Genomic DNA, 19638 nt, shown 5'->3' on the forward strand with positions numbered 1-19638 from the left:
GATTCTGTGAAGAAATATAGGCTAGAACAATTTTTCTGCAGTCAATAAATCTATGACTAGTTAGTAACTTTGAAATCAGAAATTCAGTTGCTTGTGCTGGAGCTGTAATTTACTTTTCATAAAACTACATGGGAACTGCTTAAAAAAATCAAACTTTAAAAAAATCTTATTGGTCGTTCTGCATCCTGCCTCAGCCACACACAATAGCAAATACTTACAATGAGAATAGCTCCACTGGAGCAATACTAATACATTTGCCACAGCTCCCACTCTGTCATTATGCACAGGAGCCTGTGCTTATCCCTTTTTAAATTGGAGACTCTTTTAACCAGGAATCCCCAGGATGAAACCGAACCATTTTCCTCACGGCAAAACAAATCCTTCTCTGGTGGATTTTGTTATTGTTTATTGTTACAGTGTTTTATCAGCACTAAACTGTATGAAGGCTTCAATTAGTTCTTGATGAATGATCCCATAAAATCATGTAGTTTCATTTCCCCTGCCACCAGATATTTCACTGAGTGTTATTAAATGAAATATAATTGGGACGGGATTCAGGAAACTTAGAGTCTTCCTATTTTTCTTTTGGGCTTGAGCACTACAGTGTGCCTCAAACATTTCATTTTTTGAACATTATGGTTTTTTTGTTTTAAACTGACAAATGCTCTGCAGTTCAAAACTATTGTTTAAGGTTTCTGTGCTATTAGAGTTAACATAAGAGTAGGAAAATACAAGTATTACAGCCATTTTCTGCACCTTTCTCCTCTGTCAGTAGCTTCATAAATTTTGTATTATGAAGACTAAGATTCACTGAAAAAAAAACATTCTTCCCAGCTCCTGTGAATAACGAAATTGTATTTGCCTCAGATGTAACTCCGTTGAATGCAATGAAATTTTTGCAATAATTCCAGAAAGAAAAAATACAGCATTTCATACTACGCATTGAACTTATGGTTTGTTATGACTTGTGTTCTGTTTTTTGAGATAGTTTGTTTCAGCAGAATCCAGAGAGCAAATTTTCTCAGCAAGTAGTTTAAACTTCCAATAATTTTGTCCTTTTTCTTAGGTTTCATATCCAAATCTAGGATTTACCCAGCAGAAATATTAGTTATATCCATGTCCAAGTTAACATTTCTGACTTCTGAACTACATGAGAGCTTTACAGCAATGAAAAGCTTGCTCTGAACATATTTATCTCTCTTTTATCAAATTCTCCCACCTGCCATAAATGCTAGCAAAAAACAATTTTGCAAAAGATTGTCACCTCTGGATGGAGGGACTAATTTTCAGATCTCATAATGGGCTATCAAAGCATCCTTTGACTTATCTGTTCACTTCTTACTTTCACTTCGGCAAGTAGATTTAGCCAATGGTGCTGCTGGATATACACACTGCTGCAAATATCAGTGCTTCACAGCAAAACACAGTCAGTCTGCTGATGGGATAAATGTGGTTATTGGTATCAGACCCACACATCTAAGTAACTTCCAAACAGAAGATGCCATTTTTAGCACAAAAAAAAAAAAAAAGTGACAAATATCATACTATTCTATAATCAAAGAAGTGTAAAGATATTTATTATATACTGAAAAAGGTTTTTTTTCCCTCCATAAAGTGGAAGATGAGGCTACTATCAGGCATCATATTCTCAGCACACATTTTTGGATCAGTTTAGTAGGAGAAAATCCAACCATCAAACATCACTAAACAAAAGATATGAGAGGTTCAGATTTTAAGAGTTACATTAGAAGCCATAAATCATACAGCATTGTGAAAGAGAAGACACTAATAAATACATGAATGGAGCATGATGTTGCAGGTAAAATTTAGTTATTCCTGTCATTTCTTCAGCAAGTCAGAAATTTTACAAGTAAATCTCAGCATTTGAGTTATACATTCACAGACCCTGGGGGTCAGGAAAAATTCTGTTCTACTTGGTTGTAGATGCAAATGATTGTAGATGTAGATGCAAAGTATGGACTGTAGAATGTATGAAATGTAGATGCAAATGATGGACTGATGATGCAAAAACATGCAAAATACCCCCAACCTGATTTGGGACTCAGGAGAAATTACTTCAGTTGTTGGCTTTGACAAAGACACTTTCATCAGACAAGCCATTCTCCATTTCAGCAAAACAGGGTTCTTCTGTGTCCCAACAGCCCATGGTAATTTCCCTGCTGCTTGAAGGACATGCCCACATCTGGAAAGGTACCCAGGGATGTTCATGAATAGCCCAAGCCACCTCAGCATCTCTCCTCTCTTGCAGGCAGCTGGCCACATTGCCCAACTTACCTGGACATTCATGGCATACCTGGAAGGTAATCATCTGGCAATTGATAATGTCTTTAATGTCTACATTACCTACCCCTACCTAATAACATTCTTACACAGAGAATTACCCTTGAATATTTATTTGAGAAAGTACCTCTTGAAAGGACACAGCCAGCAATGCTACAGCTGTGATAAATGTGCTTCTTTCCAGAGTACTTGGACTCCCAGTTAACCAGCAGTGTAAGTGGATAACTGTGCTCAGAGAATATTTCTTCACAGCTCTCGAAGAATACTTTCGAGTCACAGAGATCAAAAGAGCTACACCAGCCAAGTGTTATTGGTGCATTATATTGAGATCAGGTATAAATAAAAGAAGAAAAAGGAAAACAGCAAAGTCAAATTGTTTTCCTCTGTCATTCTTTTCTTTTAATCAATATTTGTTTTTAAAAGTAAGAGAGTTCTACAGGGCTCTGGTTAAATAAGACCCTTTCTGTAATTATAAATGTACACATGTAAGAGTCCTTTTAAAGGAAAATAATGGCCTACTGGGTATTTGGGAGAGAGGGCTTGTTCTCTTACAAACTTCCACAGTGCTCTGGGAGTTAGTCCTCTGAGGATTCATAGTGCTGGTGGGCTCCCACTTTAAAGAACTTCAGATTGCTGAGGGTGGTGTTTCCCCTTTGAAGACTGTTACATTTTTTAACAGATCCTCCTTTGAAGATATTCATATCTGTGGGGTTCTCCAAAAGAGTTGGGGGAAAAGTCCCCTGTCGATGCTATTTACCAGGTTAGAATTTCAAACTTGGGAAAAATAGCTGATCCCTGAGAGGAGGATGCTCTTTTTGAAGCAGTTCAGATGGTTTCAGCAGGCTTTGCTTCTGAAGTTCTTATCGCTAGAAGGTGTCTGGCTTTAAAACTTTATAGTACACAATGTCACAGCAATACTATAATATGGAAAAAGTAGCATTAATTTTTTTTAAGGAAATATGAAATACACTGCTAAGAAAAAACTTTTTAAAGGCACACAACCTCTTTGCTTGTTTGATAAATGCATAATTTGTGCTAAGGGTAAGGGTTGTGCTCTCTCTACTACAATAATGTCAGCAGAACAGATTTCAGATGTCAGAATTTTCTTGATATACAAAGTCTCTGATGGACAAGATTTGACAACTTTAAAAAAAATTCTACTCTTTAAAAAGAACTGTTTTGATGGTTATGTGGTCCATTTTATTCTGCTTCATATTTGGGCAATCTGATTAGTCCTTTGGTAGAAGCAACATGTTAAGATTAACATTTTTAGGTTGTTCCTAATAAGAACTTTCCTGGAAAAATATTTTAAAACATATATCATACCAAGAGAGGGGTGATAGGAGGTAACAGAACTGTGAGGAAGCAAATTTTGAAATTTCCAAATGGAAGGAAAGCATACTAGATGACAAAACTATTTTTTAAAAATTATGTCTGTTTTGAAAGGCTTTTTGTAATGCATCAGAAAAATGATTTGACCTCCGTGGTATTTCTAACAAAGGGCTTACAAGTTAACCAAATTCAAAGTAAAAAGCTAGTTCTACTTAATTGTCTTAAATGCCAGACTTGTTACTACAAGAAGTCTACTCAAGGCTGTCATAGCTGAAGACAGTATTTCTATTGAGATTTCTAAAATCTGAGTGCAGTACAACTGAACTTGGATTAAACAGAGGTAAAGGACAAATTGATGCAAAGAAAAATTAAACCCTTGGCTGTTGGAGGAAAGAGAGCAGAGCACCAACTCTGATAGCTGTTCCTTCAGGAGCCAACTACAGAATGCCTGAAGCCCCTGTGCATTTTCCCAAGTTGGTTCCAGAGGGAGAAACTGAGGACAATAATACAAAACATTTTCCTGGCATAAAGTGTGGCTTTAGGTTCTCAGAAGCATATCGATTATAAAGAAAGTCACTTCTTAAGATCTCATCTGAATATAACTCACAGCAAGGTGCATTGACCATTCAGTGATGAAGAGTTTATTGCTTCTCTGCTAGGATTCCAAGGAGTTTAGTGACATGAAAGGAAATTTAAACAAATATCACTGTTTTATCTAACTAAGGGCAAGGTAGATTTTGTGGAAATGTTCTCATGTGGGCACTGCCATAATTATTTCCTGTCAAATGTAAAGACATGAAAGTGCAGGTACACACATACAGAAAGAACACTTGAGCAACACAATCCAACAACAACAGATGCTGACTTTGTGTTTTGACAACTACAAGCTTATGTAGATATAGACATGATACTCTGGTGTTGTATTTGTGGCTAGGAAAGAATGATTTCTTTCCCTGAAATTAAAGAACAGAGAGGAGAAAAATTTGTAAATGGTTTCCCAAGTAACCTTGTATATTTGTTTTCTCTTTAAAAAGGCATCAAGAAAATAACGTTAGATGGTGAACACACAGAGAAAAGCCAAAATGAAAAAAAGAAACCAGCAACAGCCTAGTATATACTGATTAATGGATGCTATAGACATCTTACTGCTCTGTCTGCTTGGTTAGCTTTGTTTCAAATCTGATACAGATCTCATACTGCACAGCCGATCCTGAAATAGTCCGTGTTCCTTTAAATTCAGGCAATGCATCACTTTCTATTACCCTGTGTCACATCAGTCTATGACGGTAAAGGATGAGTTATGTGGACATGAAGGCATGAGGGCCCAGTTCAGACAAATCTTTCATGAGAAAGTCAAATGTTGAAACGGATAAATTCTTTCTTTTTGTTACAGCTCACATTGTTTATGTAGAAAAATTTAGAAAAGAAATCACTTGCTGCCTTAGATGTTACAGTCCACTATGGGTTCCTTTTTTTTTTTTTTTATGACAAAAATTCCTTGGAAATCATTTTCCCAGTAGCCATTACAGTTACAGAGTGACCAGCTTCCTCTGGAAAAGAGAAGCCATTTACCAAATACTCTTTAGTTCTTAGTTCAAAACTCAGAAATAGATGATGTTAGCTTTGTAGAATTACCTCTTTGTCATTGAAGGGGTTTATTGTCATTAATACCCAACATCCCTCAGCATTTTTCTTGTGGTACAAAGAGGCACTAAAATGGGAGTGCTGACAAGGTTTAGCTGAAAAGAATCTCTTGGGCTGTGGTCCACACCAATCTTTTGTACTAGACCAGCATGCAGTTAAACCTAAACTTCCTTAGCATTAAACTCCTGTGGTTAGCACGAACTCTGGTTTTAGGCTACAGCACATGAGCCAGGTTTCCAGAAAAAAAAAAAAAAAACAAACCTAAAGACACAGACAGACCAGTAGGATGGAGCCAAACGTCTTCAGCTCTTCACCCTGGAACTTCACTACAGATTGCAAGAGAGTTAAATAACATTACAGAACATAATATAAAGTCTAGAAGGACTTTCCAGGTTCTAATCAAGCACAAGAATTCCATTCTGCTGTCATCCTTAACCACTGTATTTATTGATGTTATGCCTTCCGAAATGGAATTTTGGGCCCCATGAAAAAGCACTCAGATAGAGTAAGGGAACATAAATTTGCTAATTATGAATTATGAGTAGAATAATCAATCTTCTAGGAAATGGCTGATTTCAAAAAAACGAGCAAAAATCCAGCAAACCGGCAGCAAACCCTGCAACAAACTCACACAAATATCTCAGAGGAGAAAAGGGAGAGGAAGAAAAGGAAAAAAAGCCCCATAGGAGAACAGTAAGGGTGGCTCTCCAGGAACCCTGCTTCCCCACAGCCCAGATGAATGTGTAAAATGTATCCAAGATGCCAACGCCGTTTCTCCCAGCAGTCTTTCCCACTTTGCTTTCTCATCTTGCCAAGCATTTGATTTTCCACTAATGTTTCATGTGAGGAGAGCCCAACTGCTTTTCCTGCAGCACAAGCCCAGCGTGGGAACAATTCCCAAACTGTTCACAAGGCAAAAGTGTTCCAGGGGCCTGTGCTGACCACCACTGTGTTATACTGCAAGCAAAACTGCAGCCTGTGTCAAAAGGCTGCAAGGCTGAATTCTCTAATGTTCACAAAATGCCTTGAGACTACAGAGCAGAAATCCATGGGATTCAAACAAAAAAAGTTTGACTACTAGCCTCAAAAACAAGTCACCTGTACACACAGTGACCACACACAATTCTCCGGTGTCACAAGCATGCATTTGTTTAGCAAAAACAATACAATTTGTCCTTGGTTTCAGAGGAAAAGCTAAAAATAAAACCACAGAAGGACAGTCTTCCAGAATATCTGTCTTGCAAGAGAGACGAGCATGATGAACATGGACTAAACCAGAATTAATGTGTTTTGTCTGATTTTAACTGCACTGCCTGGTTTTCTAAAGAGATTCTTCTGTTTGAAAGTGGAATTTTGGACTGAATTTTAATGTCAATGTTTGCAAACTGGAGAAAAATTGAAACATTCTCAAAAACTCTTTCTCCTCTCATGCAATAGCAAAATACAAATTTGGCCATCAGTGATTGGAGCATTAAAAACTTATAAGTGACCCTTTTTTTCTGCTATTTTGCTTGATTTCAGTTTCACTCACTGCAAGGTGATTCTGCTTACTGTTTCATAGTAAATAAATGTGTCCAGTTCTGCTGATTGTTATAATTCTCATAAATTATTTCATACCTTATTTACCAGCCTATATCTTACTGCCCCAGGGATAATGCCACAGTGTTATTGGTAGGGTGAAGGGTACTGAGGAATCCAGGTAAGTGCTGCTTTGTGGCTAACTTTATGTTCTGAAAAAAAAAAAGAAAATCACAAGTAGATGATAGCAAAGTGGTCGCATGGCATCATTATGGCATAAAAGGCACTTGTGTTAATTTCCTAGATTCTATTTATCTGAAGCTGCCTTGCTTCTGAGGAAAGAAAAAAACAACAAATATACGAGAGAAATGGGAAGCTGTATTTTCAATATAAACTAAAACTGAAACAATAGCACTACACAGACTGTAAATCCTCAGTCCACTTCTGTAAAATAGAGCCATCAAACTTGCAAACTCAATCTGCTCTTGGGTCACACCTTCCTTAACCAAGTAAATAGTTATGAAGGTTTTTGTGGCATTTACAACTAACAAACACCTTACATAACTTGCAGCCTCTCCAGCCTCAGCTGCCTCCTAATGGGAAACTGGAGCCATAAGACATCCTCCTCAACAGACCTTGCTTCTTTATGGCAGCTTGGGAGCCCACTGCCAGGGGTGGGTGTTTTGCACAAACAAATGTCAGACTGCATCTGGTGGGGTGACAATAGCTTCGCACATATTTAGCTGCCTTTCAATACTTTGTATCACACTCTCCAATTCTATTTACATTAGTTTTTATTTAAGACGAAATAAGGCTTCATTGATGCATCTTAACTGCTCTATTCAACACCCACCAACTCACTGACAATTGCACATCAATACATTTTAGTTAAGCATCTGTTTCCTCATTTGCTCCCTTGTCAAATTTGCAATTTATGTCTGCATAACTTTTCACTCTGTAGCTGCACTCTGCATGAAACAGGTAGAGAATGCACAGCAAAACACTATGCTTGTTCTTCAGAGCAAATATGTTCTGCAAGTTCATGCTGTGAAGATCTGAAAAGTTCTTTAGGGTTACATGTAGGTGTGAAAACTGTTGTGATTCTCTGTTGAAGCCATAGCCTCAGCTAGGTAAAAATTAATCATTTAAAAAGAAAATTTAAAAAATAATAAAATTAAGGCCTTGTATTCACATAAGCGACTTTCATAACAGCAAAAAAGATTGTTGTTTTAAAAGAGGAATAGAGAAGATAGAATTTAATAAGTTCTTTATTGTGAAGTTGAATATTTAGTTGTTAAAACATCTTTCCTTTGTATCCTCCCATCCCCCTTCCCTCCGCTTTCCCCTTCCCAGAAGAAATCAGGCTTTTTCCCAAGTTTATATCAAACAAAAAAATATATTTTCTTGCGACAGCTGAAAAGCTTACTATCCAAATCCTGAATATTTTATAGAAAATAAAATGATATTTATTTTTAAGTGCATTCTACCTTCAACACAACTGCATCCTCACAACAAATCTATTGCGTTGTCCTGACATAGTTACTGCAAAGGTTTTTCCTTTGCTGTCCCAAGGGCCCAATTGATTTATCTGCCAGAAGCCCAAAGCCCCAAAATAAGATCGCTTTGAGTTTACAGAGGTCATTTTTCATTGTCTAAATAAAAATTTCTAAACAAAAATCTCTCATCCTGTTAACCGCAGGGTCCTTATCTCCCCAGAGGCTACAGAAACCTGAGAGAAGCCATTTCAATTCTTTTATGAAGAAAGATAAAAGCAAGTTTTCGATTAGAAAGCCAAGGAAAGGCTTCTTATTAAATGGTGGTAACAGTAACTAGTCGAAAAGGCAAAACCGTTCAAGGAAAGGGGGAAAGGGAAATGATTATGCATGAAGCAAACACTATACATGAGGCTGCCAAGGCAATCTGAGGCAGTGACATTCAGGAAGGGAAGGGAAGTTCACAAGCCTTTGTAACTAGTTATAGTTCATTCCCATCTATTTAAAAAGAGCTGTTTTATCAGGCATGTTTTCCTAATTGTGTGTCCATAGCTTTATCCACCAGTATTAACTGTGTGTTGGAGCAATTATGTATTCAGAGCCTCTTTCTCTTGATCTGTCATCACTCAAAGCACTTACGCAGCACTGACTGGGTTTTGAGATGGCATGTGATTCCAGCCCTGCAATAATAGATTCTGCAGTGCTAAGCTAAAAGTGGAATTATTAGAAGTTACTTCATATTCGAAGTTAGGATAAAGTGAGATAAACAGAGACATTAATGGTGATGCACTGGGAAATTATCCAGACCTCTGAAAGGGAAAGACTTCTGCTGTTTGGAAAAATTCTCAGAATATATGACTGAAGTTCCCTATTAGTGTTTTCCTTCCTACCTAACAGAAGAAGAGAAATTAACAGCATTTAGGGCACTAGGTAATTCTTCAAGATGCCAGTTCTAAATATCTAACCTACCATTTAAAATGCCAAGTTGAAAATCCCACCTATAATTCCTTATGAGGAAAAAATCCTCATAAGGGAAGATTTTGATACCTCTTTACCCTTAATGAAGACAGACATTCAGAACTCTGAGCATTTAAGATTTTCTCCTGCACTGAGCTATAGTCCTAAATGTCTAGGTGAAATCACCCCATAAATGAGAGTGATAGACTCACATCCATCTCCAACAGTGCAAAAATCCACACTTGGATTTACCTGTGATTGTCACTGCTAAGACATGCTGGCCAACACTCTCTGTGGTCATGGCATACAGATAGACAGCAGGTTTACTTAATCTCTTACATCCAGAAAAAAATTTGGAAAACTTAGGTGAGTTTACCCATCCCTTTCCAGTTGTTTCCAGAACATCCTTGAACATGATGCCTTTTTTTAAGTGGTGAGAATATCATTACCTATCCAAGATGAAACAATGCTTCACTGGCCTCACACATAATTCAACACAACCAAAAGGGAATTATATTTCCCTATTTCCCCACTTCCTTCCCCTGCATATCTATGATAACAGGTATTTTTCTGCCACAAGTTTATATTTGCAACTGCATTTATGCTCTCTAATGTAGTAAAAGAAAAATTTAGTTTACCCAATTCAAATCAATAAGAAAATTTTACGTTTCTAAAGGCAGCACATCTCTTCTACTTCAGTGAGGTCAGGATTCTACCTCTAACATGTAGCTTTGTGATGTTAATAACTTCAGCAGACACAATTTAATTTATGCAGCCATCTTTTTTACCTGTATCTTACTTTTATGTATTTCTATACTTACAATAGAGATATCTATCTCTAATTTTTTTTTAAGCTATGAAAATTAGATTCCAACTAAACCACAGTTTGCCATGCTTACTTCATTACTTTTCATATTTAAATGTATCATCTTTGCCAGGAGCAGTCATACTGTTCAGAAAAGTCCTGATCTCACCCCTACTGCAGTCACACTCTGACTGCAGCAGGAGCAGGATCAGGCCTTAAACGTGGGGCTTCTTAAGCTGCCTCTTTCTCATGTACTCATCTAGTTCTTGAACTAGTTGTAGCTGAGAAATGCCTGACTGTTTCAGGTAATGCAGGTGTCTTGTAGAGTCACAAATTTGATTTTCTGAGGGTAAAATGTGCTGTTTCCCAAATGTGCCTTGTTGCAATATTTTTTTTAAATTTTACTTTTTGACATTATTGTTATTATTACTTAAAAGCTCACTGAATATCTTGTACACCTTGTGTGCATTTGGAATCTAAACTGTGAAGGTGATTTAATGTGTCAAAAATGACAAAAAATGATGAGAGGAATTAAAGTTTTGAAATGCCTACCTTTCATTTTAGGCCTTGAGATAGTTTTCTCCTCATCAAGGAAAGAGACAGAGAAGAGAAAACCTGATCACACAAAGATCAGAAACCACATTTAAAAGTTTCTTTAGCCTAAATAAGGCATGGTGAGATTTGATTTTTAGAAGTCAAAGACAAGTAAATAGAAAATAAAGCTCACATTTATCATAGTAAGGACAATTAGCCATCAGAACAGCAGAAAACACTGCCAGAAATGATGCCAGGATTGGTTACCTTTCTAAAAGGACAGCCTTTTCTTTGCAGTTACTGAATGGAAGACAAGGATTAATACCAGGATGTCCTACAGCCTCTGCTAACCAGGAGGTCTGACAAGACAATACAGCAGCCCCTTCTGGGCTTAAAACCCTTCAAATCCGTGAAACCCAGGAACACTTTCTGCTGGAACACGTTTGCTACAAGTGCTGTGATTCACCTTCCTTGTTACTCTCTGGGGCTCCCTGCCAAACAGAAGAAAATAAGTTTTTAAGCCCAGAAGGATTTTTACAGTAATACAGGATATTGATCCCTGTGTTGTTTTCAGCAGCATCTTGTTTTTCTGTCCAGGTTCCATAGAATCCCAGTGTGCCCAGCAGGTTAATGCTGAGTAACTGTAAGATGTTGGGAAAACATGACACACGCTTTACTATACAGAGCTATATTATCCAGAGACAGCAAGAATGACATTGGCACAGATTCAAGCCAGTGTTTATGTTTATTAAAACCTGGTTGTATACTGAAATTCCAGTGATAGCTTACAGCTGGCAGCACACATTCTGTGCTAATTTAGGTTAGGGTTGTGCCACCCTCAAAAGGCCACAAAATTCATGGAAGACAGGACTGATGCTTGGGAAGCAGCCCAAGCACAATAAGCCACATATCAATAAATGCAACAGGCTGCAACCTTACTGCTTAGAAAACAGAGCAAATCTCAGCTCTGTCATTTTGATAGAAAATGCTGTGCTCCATTCTTCTTTCCTTGGGCCTGAGTAAAAATTCAAGACAGGCTGGAAGAATTGATTCTTCTCACTGCTTCAAGATACCTCTTGGTCTTTTAGGGATCAAACTGATGCCCAGGAATAACATAGCTCTTTGCATCAATGAATTTTCTATCACCTATTAGGAATGAGAGAATCAGAGTGCTTTGAGACAGTTTTTAAAATCAGTTGCGGGAATTTTTGCCCGATTTTTTCTTTCTTTTGAGTGCAGGTAAAGGTTCCATCAAAATAAAAATTTCCCAGACATTAGGAAACAGGCATCCACAGTTATTCAGAGCTGTGTAATTTAGTCCAGAGCCTCTGCAGGTGTGGCCAATACAAAACTGGTTAAAGGTCACATTACTTCTAAACACACCATGTCTCTGATGCATCTTTGTTACTGTCATTGAAAAATACAATGTGAGTGATTTCCAAACTGGGCTGTTCTCACCTGATACTGTTGATCTGTGCTTTTCCCCTGGAAAGACTATGCAACTGTTGTCATACACGTTTTCCTAGAGCTATAACCATTCAGCAGAACTCCAGAAGTTGATCCTCTAAGAGAAAACCACTGTATGCATTACAAGACCAAAGACTGTAGAGGCTGGTAAGTACCTGCTCTTGCTTTGCTGCATGATTGAAATAGCAATGAAAAAAAAAATTGAATTTTCCATTTTGCATATTTTAGAAAAGTCTATACTATGAATCATTAATGTTCTATTGAGTTACAGCCTTTAAACAGTCAAAATGGAGAATTGGGGGAGGGGGGATTTTTATTTGTTAGGCAAAAGAAACAAGGCTGATACATGTTCCCTGACATGGTGGCACTGTCTTTTTAATTTCCTTAACTTTCTGAGATGTTTGACCACCACTTTCTCACATGTCCAGGGTATACATGCAGCAGGCTTAGCCTGAGAGAGTTTCCTTTCTGGTGAATTCAGCAGGACTTCAGTAAGAGTCTGGAGTCTTTTTTTTCTGCAGAAAGAGCCACAGAGTATAGCCAGAATCACCTGGGCAAGACTTTCCTAATCCATTTCCACTCACAGCACAGTCCTCAGGTTCTGCTAGAATCCTGATCTCTCCTCCTCTTGCTAGAGGAAACAACTGCTGTGTCCCATGACAAATTAACCTAAGCAAAGTCCCTGGGCTCAGGATAATGTTTTACTGGTATGACAGATGCAGCTGTGGTTTAGAGGATATCTGATGAGATAACTTGAAGGTCCTCTGAAGCTATGCAACTTGTTGGCATTTAAAAATCATAGACGTATTAACAAACATCTGCTACTCTACACATCATAACATTTATTGTAACATACCGTACAATATGCTGCACCGTGTTAGTGATAATAATAACTATGATAATTACACATACAAAAAAGGATGTGCAACTCGAAAGCATTAAGTAGAACCAAAATATAAATCTCTCTGACAGAGTTCTCATTTATAATGTAAAACCTCACATGAAAGAAAAACACAAACAGCACAAGACATCTGAATTGCAGCTCCGATTGAGATCCAAACAAACTAAAGTTAGGTGTAAGGGCAATGTGTACCCAGGGACATAAATAAATAAAAGGAAGCAAGAAAATAGCCTCTTTTTACATCCAGACAGTCCAGAGAATAATAATGTGCTAGTTTTTCAAATCCAAGTACCTATTGAAGATTGTAATGATTTCAGTCTAAAAAGCAATGCTGGAAAGCCTCTTCAGAGATTGCAAGCTCCCACTGTGCAGAAACATTGTGTCACTGCACACGGGTGTAATGGAGACAGACAAAAGAAGTAGTTCAAGGAAAGACGTGGGGAAGCACTGGATGATGTACTTTCTCAGAAAACCTGGTTACAGTTTTATCAGTGACAAAAAAAAAGGGGGGGTAGGGGGCTGGGGGCGGAGGTTGGAGGGGGACATGGTTGAGTAATTTCTTGCCTAAACTGAAAATGCTGCCTCAAAACTGATTACATTGCAAGCAGAGAAGCTTAAGGTATCCTTTTATTTTGCTAGAAGTGGTACCAACAATTTGCTATGACAAAGACCACAATATGGTTTGTGGTTTTCCATACATTCTACAGTAACCTACCCTTCCAAACTGCAGTCATCTGTGCTGACCTTTCCGTAAAAAAAAATAAATTGAGAGGCTGTGTTAAGGGCTCTGTTAATTATCCTTAAACTTGTGTGCTTGCAGCTCATTTTACTCCATGTATTTAACTTTCTTTAAAAAAATCAGCATAGTTTTTTACACAAACAAGGCACACTAATTAAGGTGAAATTACTCAGACTACTTGAGTTTGTACAAAGATTTAATCCTGGATTATAATTTAAAGATGCTGAATATCACATAAAGCATCAATAGTAATTACATTTTATTTATTTCAAGGGTTGATCCTGTATAATATTTATGAGGTATAGAAAAATATTGTTCTTTTAGGAAATTAGATTTTCAGGAATACATTATCTAGGTTTCTTGTTTTTCCTTAATTCACAGAAAATCCATTTGACTTCATGTTTTTAGCTAAAAATGCTGAGAAAAATCATAACATTTTTATTAGAGGTCAAAAGGACGAGAAGATATTTTTAAATCCTTTTTTTTTAACATAAAAATATTTACACCTAAAGGGAAAGAACCTATTTAGTACTTTGAGTTTAAAAGAATCCATTTGTGTGAGAGTTTCAGAACAGCACTGACAGAAAGAGGAGTGAAAGGGGAAATTCAGGATCCCTCTTTTGTTATAGGAAGACATTCTTCATTTTGATAAATACAAGTGTCAAAGATTGATATCTAGGCAATTGTCAGACACCTGAGAAAAACACACTGAGAGGCTTCTTTCCATACTGGATAAAGTTATTCCCAACTCTGAACCTTTACTGCTTTGAGTACAGTCAAGGTCTTTGTGTTTCTTGATACTTTTGAGTCAATACTTTTCCTTGGTGAAGTCCTAATGAAATGGAGATGTATTTATAGAAATAGCCACACAGAAGTAACCAAGGAAGGCAGCCAGGTTATTTCCAATATCTGGATTCCTAAGCCTAGAACACACATTTTGCTCTTGGCAAGTGGCAGTGACAAGCCCTGACAGAGAGGAAACTTCTGGGGATCAATCCATCCCACAGGCAGTGGCTGTGATGGAGGATGCAGGACAACCTCTCTAAGAATCTCAGCTGCTGAAGAGGGAAAAGAAGAAGCAGTAATTCTGACTTGGAGACATTTATGGGACATTGAAAGGAGAGGAAATTCCTTCAAGGATCAACTTTTTTACAGTGGATTACTTCATTTCAAGGCTGTGGCACATATTAAAGCAATGATATTAGATCCAGATTACATGCAAAATACCACTATTAAGAGGTTTGACATTTAAAATAGAACAAAAAAAACCCAGAAGAAATTACACTGTGCAAACAAATGCGCAGTCATACATTGTCAGTAATGCACATATGCAAAACCCTTCAGAAATCTTCCTTTTAAAAATCATGCTGAAACTGAAAGTTCTCTGGTGATTCAGAGCTTTCACTTTCTCGTCTGATGTTTGTGCCACACAGAAAGAGAGCCCAGCCTTTCACTTTTACCCTTAAGCACCTTAGCTAAATCCCAGCTGGGTGCAGCAAAACCCATAACATATTTATCAGTACTCATGAGATCAGATGTCTCTAACCTGTAACTCCTCCTATAATTCCTCCTGACCATAGGTTTTAATCATCACTATGAAATTTGGAACATAACTAAATAATTTTAATCCTGATAACATTAGTAAATCTCTAATATACACCCTGGAAACCATTCCAGCAATGTGTGTTTTATGTCGTTTTCTCAGGATTACAAAATAAATAAAAATATGAGGAAAGCAGAAAGTAAAAACAGAAAAAAAAAAAATAACAGGATGTTGCTGCCACTGATGTCTATGGCAACTGGCAGAAATCCCATGCATTTTAATGGGAGTAAGATTTTCAATTTTTAGTACTTGTGCCCTACATATCTTTTGCCTTCAGCTCTTCTCGACAGCATTGACTACATGATGTTCTGAAAAATGAACCTCCAAAATGCTGTTTTGGCCTGTTGGAAAGGTTTATTCTTTTTTTTTCCTTTAACTTATGCTCAAATTTCAAACATGGGCATAAGGATTATATTTTTATTTTACTACATAAGGGGAGTGCACAAGTCTTGATGCTGACAGAACACTTTATGTGATATTTAGCAACAAAGAAGGAAACTCTGTCAGCCCAGAATTCACAGGAGCACCAGTTGGCTAAATTCATGGCACGGTGCAGGAAAATTACCTCAACACTGTCTACTTTTGCTGATTTTTCCTTATGCTGACACTTCTGATGCCCTGAAAGTTGCTGTGCTCACATCCTCTGCTGCTGGTGTCAAAGAACACTCTCAGTCTTCACATGCCAAGATGAGGAAAACCTATTGCAATGCCCAAAAGACTTAACTCCTGTCAAATATATTCATTTAACACAAGCACTCTGGTCTATGACTCTGAAATCTTAAAGTGATGGCATGAAGCAGGAAGGAAGGGAAATAAAAGCAGTAGCTTTTAAAAGAAAATCTTCACTTAATGGGTAGATCCACTCCAGTTCATTGTAAAAGAAAAAGACAAAAAAGTATTTGCCACAAAGACAGAACTAGATTTTCAGATTAGTGTTGTGCACAAAGGATTGTACACAATCCTACTGAAAAATAGTAACTTAGAAATAACTGTCTCACATGAAAAACAGCCTATTTGATCATACCCTTGAAGATACATACAGTCCTTCTTGTGTCCAGACTTCCCCGTAAAGACTACTTTCATCACTTGGGTCAATTTTCAACATTGGTGTAGATTTAGTAGTGCTAAATGCTGTATTTAAACACATACATATATATATATATATATTGTATATACATAGAAAGTATTTATTTTTTTTTCTATTCTTGCCAAGACTATAGAAGCCTACTGCATAGTGAAATTGCTTCAACATGTGCTACAGATTCCCTAGGCTAAGCAACATTCCCTCTCTTCTTTGTCCTCTCCATTTCATTAAGTTTACACCTATGGGAATAAAACACTTTCAGAACAGGACCAATAGCAAGCCTGTCACATCAAGCTCCTGGCTCTATGAGGTTATGAGAATGTGTTCTTACACATGTAAAGATTCCCACTGGTGTTAACATCCCCTCATGTGTCCGCAGAACTCTTGGAAGGGACCTGTAAGGATCATAGAATCCAACCCCCAGCTCCTCACAGGACTACCCAAAATTAACTGAGAAGATCATGCAGGCCATTTGTTTGGTTTACCCCATCCACCAGCTGGGTTGGTTTTGGGTTTCATGGCTGTAAGGTCCCTGCCTTGCTTCTTTCATCATACTGCCACCCAAATTTACTTCATTTTGCAATGTACACAAACAAATGAATAGAAATTTAATAACCTCAAAATTATTAAATAATCTCAAAAATTAAATAACCTCAAAAGACTCAAAGAACGTGATGAGGCTACATGAAAAAAACCTACCAACATCTGCAAGGCACATGAAATAATCTATCTGTGCAGCCCAGGAAGTGTCATATGAAGGTTTGCACGTTCCTCTGAGCCCTCATGTTGGAAAGCGGATAAGCTGGAGTCAAATGTAAATCATCAGGCCTGTGAGGAAATACCAAAGGAACTGCACCTGTTTAACCTTATACCAAAGAAAATGGAAGGAGGCATTTGAACAATGACTACAGTGTAGAAGATAATTATATATTTGCTTAATATGTCCTCGGGGGAAAAAAAATTAAAAAATAGACCTAAGTTTCTGATTTAAAGTTCTGGACTAGCTTCCCTGTGCAACAGTGAAATTTCACCCATTGAGGGTCTTCCAGAGAAGGCAGGACAGACTTGAATGATACAGTTGTACATTGATCATGCAGTGGGACCATCAAATTTGCGATTACACACAAATGCAAAAAACCATTTTCACCCTTATTATTTTTAATCATTTATTCTTGAGAAGAAACATAGAGAAGTTTTCAATGGTCAGAAGGGACTTCAGGAGCTGTTTGTCTCTCTCACATTCCTTCCTCTTTTGCCTTCTCACTCATTTTCTTAAATTTTATTTTCATAACTTATTCCAGGAAAGGAACCATTTCTTTTCCTTTGCAAAGCACCTTAAGGTTCAGGTAAAGTAAAAGCTGGGTCTGAATGACCCTTTCTTTCACATGACAACACTTAATAAATAGGATTTTTGTGAAATACCTACATTTTCAGACATTTGCCCATACAAGTACATGCTGAAGATTCTGATTTTTTTCCCACCCATTTCATTCTCAGAACTGTGAAGTAGCTGGTAGCAGAGAAAACTTTCTGAGGATTGTCATTCACACAAGGATACACTCACAGCTTTTTTGTTTGCTTGGAGACTACCAGCACTTTCTATACAGCCAAAGAAGCAATTTTATGAACAATGAAATAATTTCTACTGAAAAAAAGATTTCTGAAAACACGACATGTACTTTTTACTAATCCTAATAATAATGATAAACTTGCAGGAACTTTTGAAACAAGAACATAAGAAGATACAATGAGATGCATAAGAGGAAAAGAAGTGAAAATTAATAAGGAGATATTCAAAATGTATTATTGGAAGCAGGTAATTTTGTGAGCTCTCCAAGACCAAAGATTTGAGATTTCATTCAATCAAAAGTGATCTGTAGAGCTGCTGTTAAATTTAGTATTCTTGCTCACATCAAAAATTAAGATTTGCTTTAATAGGGGTTGAACACATACAGAGAAAAAACAATAATTCTGAGGGGTTATGCTGCTGGCTTTAGACCTTCCTGCATTTCACCTGGGAAACACTAGCAAGTGCTGCATTTCTTTGATATCTAACCTCTGCAAACAAAAATTGCTCATTTAATTTTAAATGTAGGATATGACCATGCTCTTGTTTCAGTAAGGGACTGTTTGACACTTGAAAACATTCTTTTCTTAAAGTAATCACAGGATTGTGTCTCAGTATGTTTGGTTTTTCTCAGATAATCTTTATAATCAATACACCAAAGGGAGTCAGTACAGCAGAGGGAATGCAACATTTCCTGACATCACCTATTTATCTAGCACAAAACTAGAAAGATTTTGAAGGCAGTGAAAACAATTCAGAGAGACCAAGGTCTGGTCACTAGTTCTGCCCTGGCTATATTTGTTGATTCCTTAATTCACCAGGAATCTCAGTCTCCTCATCCTGTTTCTGTGTGCAGTGTTGGATTTCAGCTGCTCTTTACTATGTTGGTTTTTTTTTTCTCTTCTTGTTGTATTTTTTCTGAATACTGAAGCATTTTTTAAAATACCAAAAAAAGCATACAAACATGCAACTAAACCAAAAAAATCAAGCATGGCACAGTAGGAGAAGAAAGCTTCTGGGGGGAGAAAGAAAAACTGTGTGACAGATGGAAAAGTCTCAATGGATGAATGGTACTACTACAAATAAGTAGCAGGCAGCCAGAGGGAATCAAATAATTATTATAGAAGAAAAATGAGGGTTAAAAAATGGTGTAAAAAAACCCTCAGCATTGGCAGAAAATTCAAGAGTAGCATTGTATAATATTTGTATCAGGGAGGTTTAATTATATGCTTTCCAGAAACAGGGAAAGCAGTAAAGACAAAGCAGCCAGAGAGCTGACAAGCATGCCAGTGTGGACAGTAAAAAGCTCAACGTGTCCTTGGAGAGGAAGGAACGTACTCCAGGATTCGGTCTGGCATGCCCCCAAACCCGAACAGATTACTTTCTGACAATCAATACCTGCAACCACCAGAGGCCTGTTGGAGTGTTTAAAAAAAAAAATAGAAAAAATCAGCTTCAAAGAGACCTGGTCCCAAGCTCACATTTTATTTTTGCCACTGGGTGCTGAGGTAAGAGCTTTGGACAAGGCTCATTTTTCATCTCTTTATAGGTCTGCGGATTGAATGTGAATTGTCGCGCGTGTTCTCAGGGCTTCGCTCCGGCGGTTTCCTGTCCCAGCGAGGAGCACTCTCAGGATGACACTCGCCCCCTTTGACCAAAGCTGGTATCAGATCTTTCACAACAGCTTGGCTAA

Source organism: Onychostruthus taczanowskii, unplaced genomic scaffold, assembly GCF_017590055.1.
Source record: "Onychostruthus taczanowskii isolate IOZ18803 unplaced genomic scaffold, ASM1759005v1 scaffold39, whole genome shotgun sequence".
In the NCBI taxonomy this organism is placed as follows: domain Eukaryota; kingdom Metazoa; phylum Chordata; class Aves; order Passeriformes; family Passeridae; genus Onychostruthus; species Onychostruthus taczanowskii.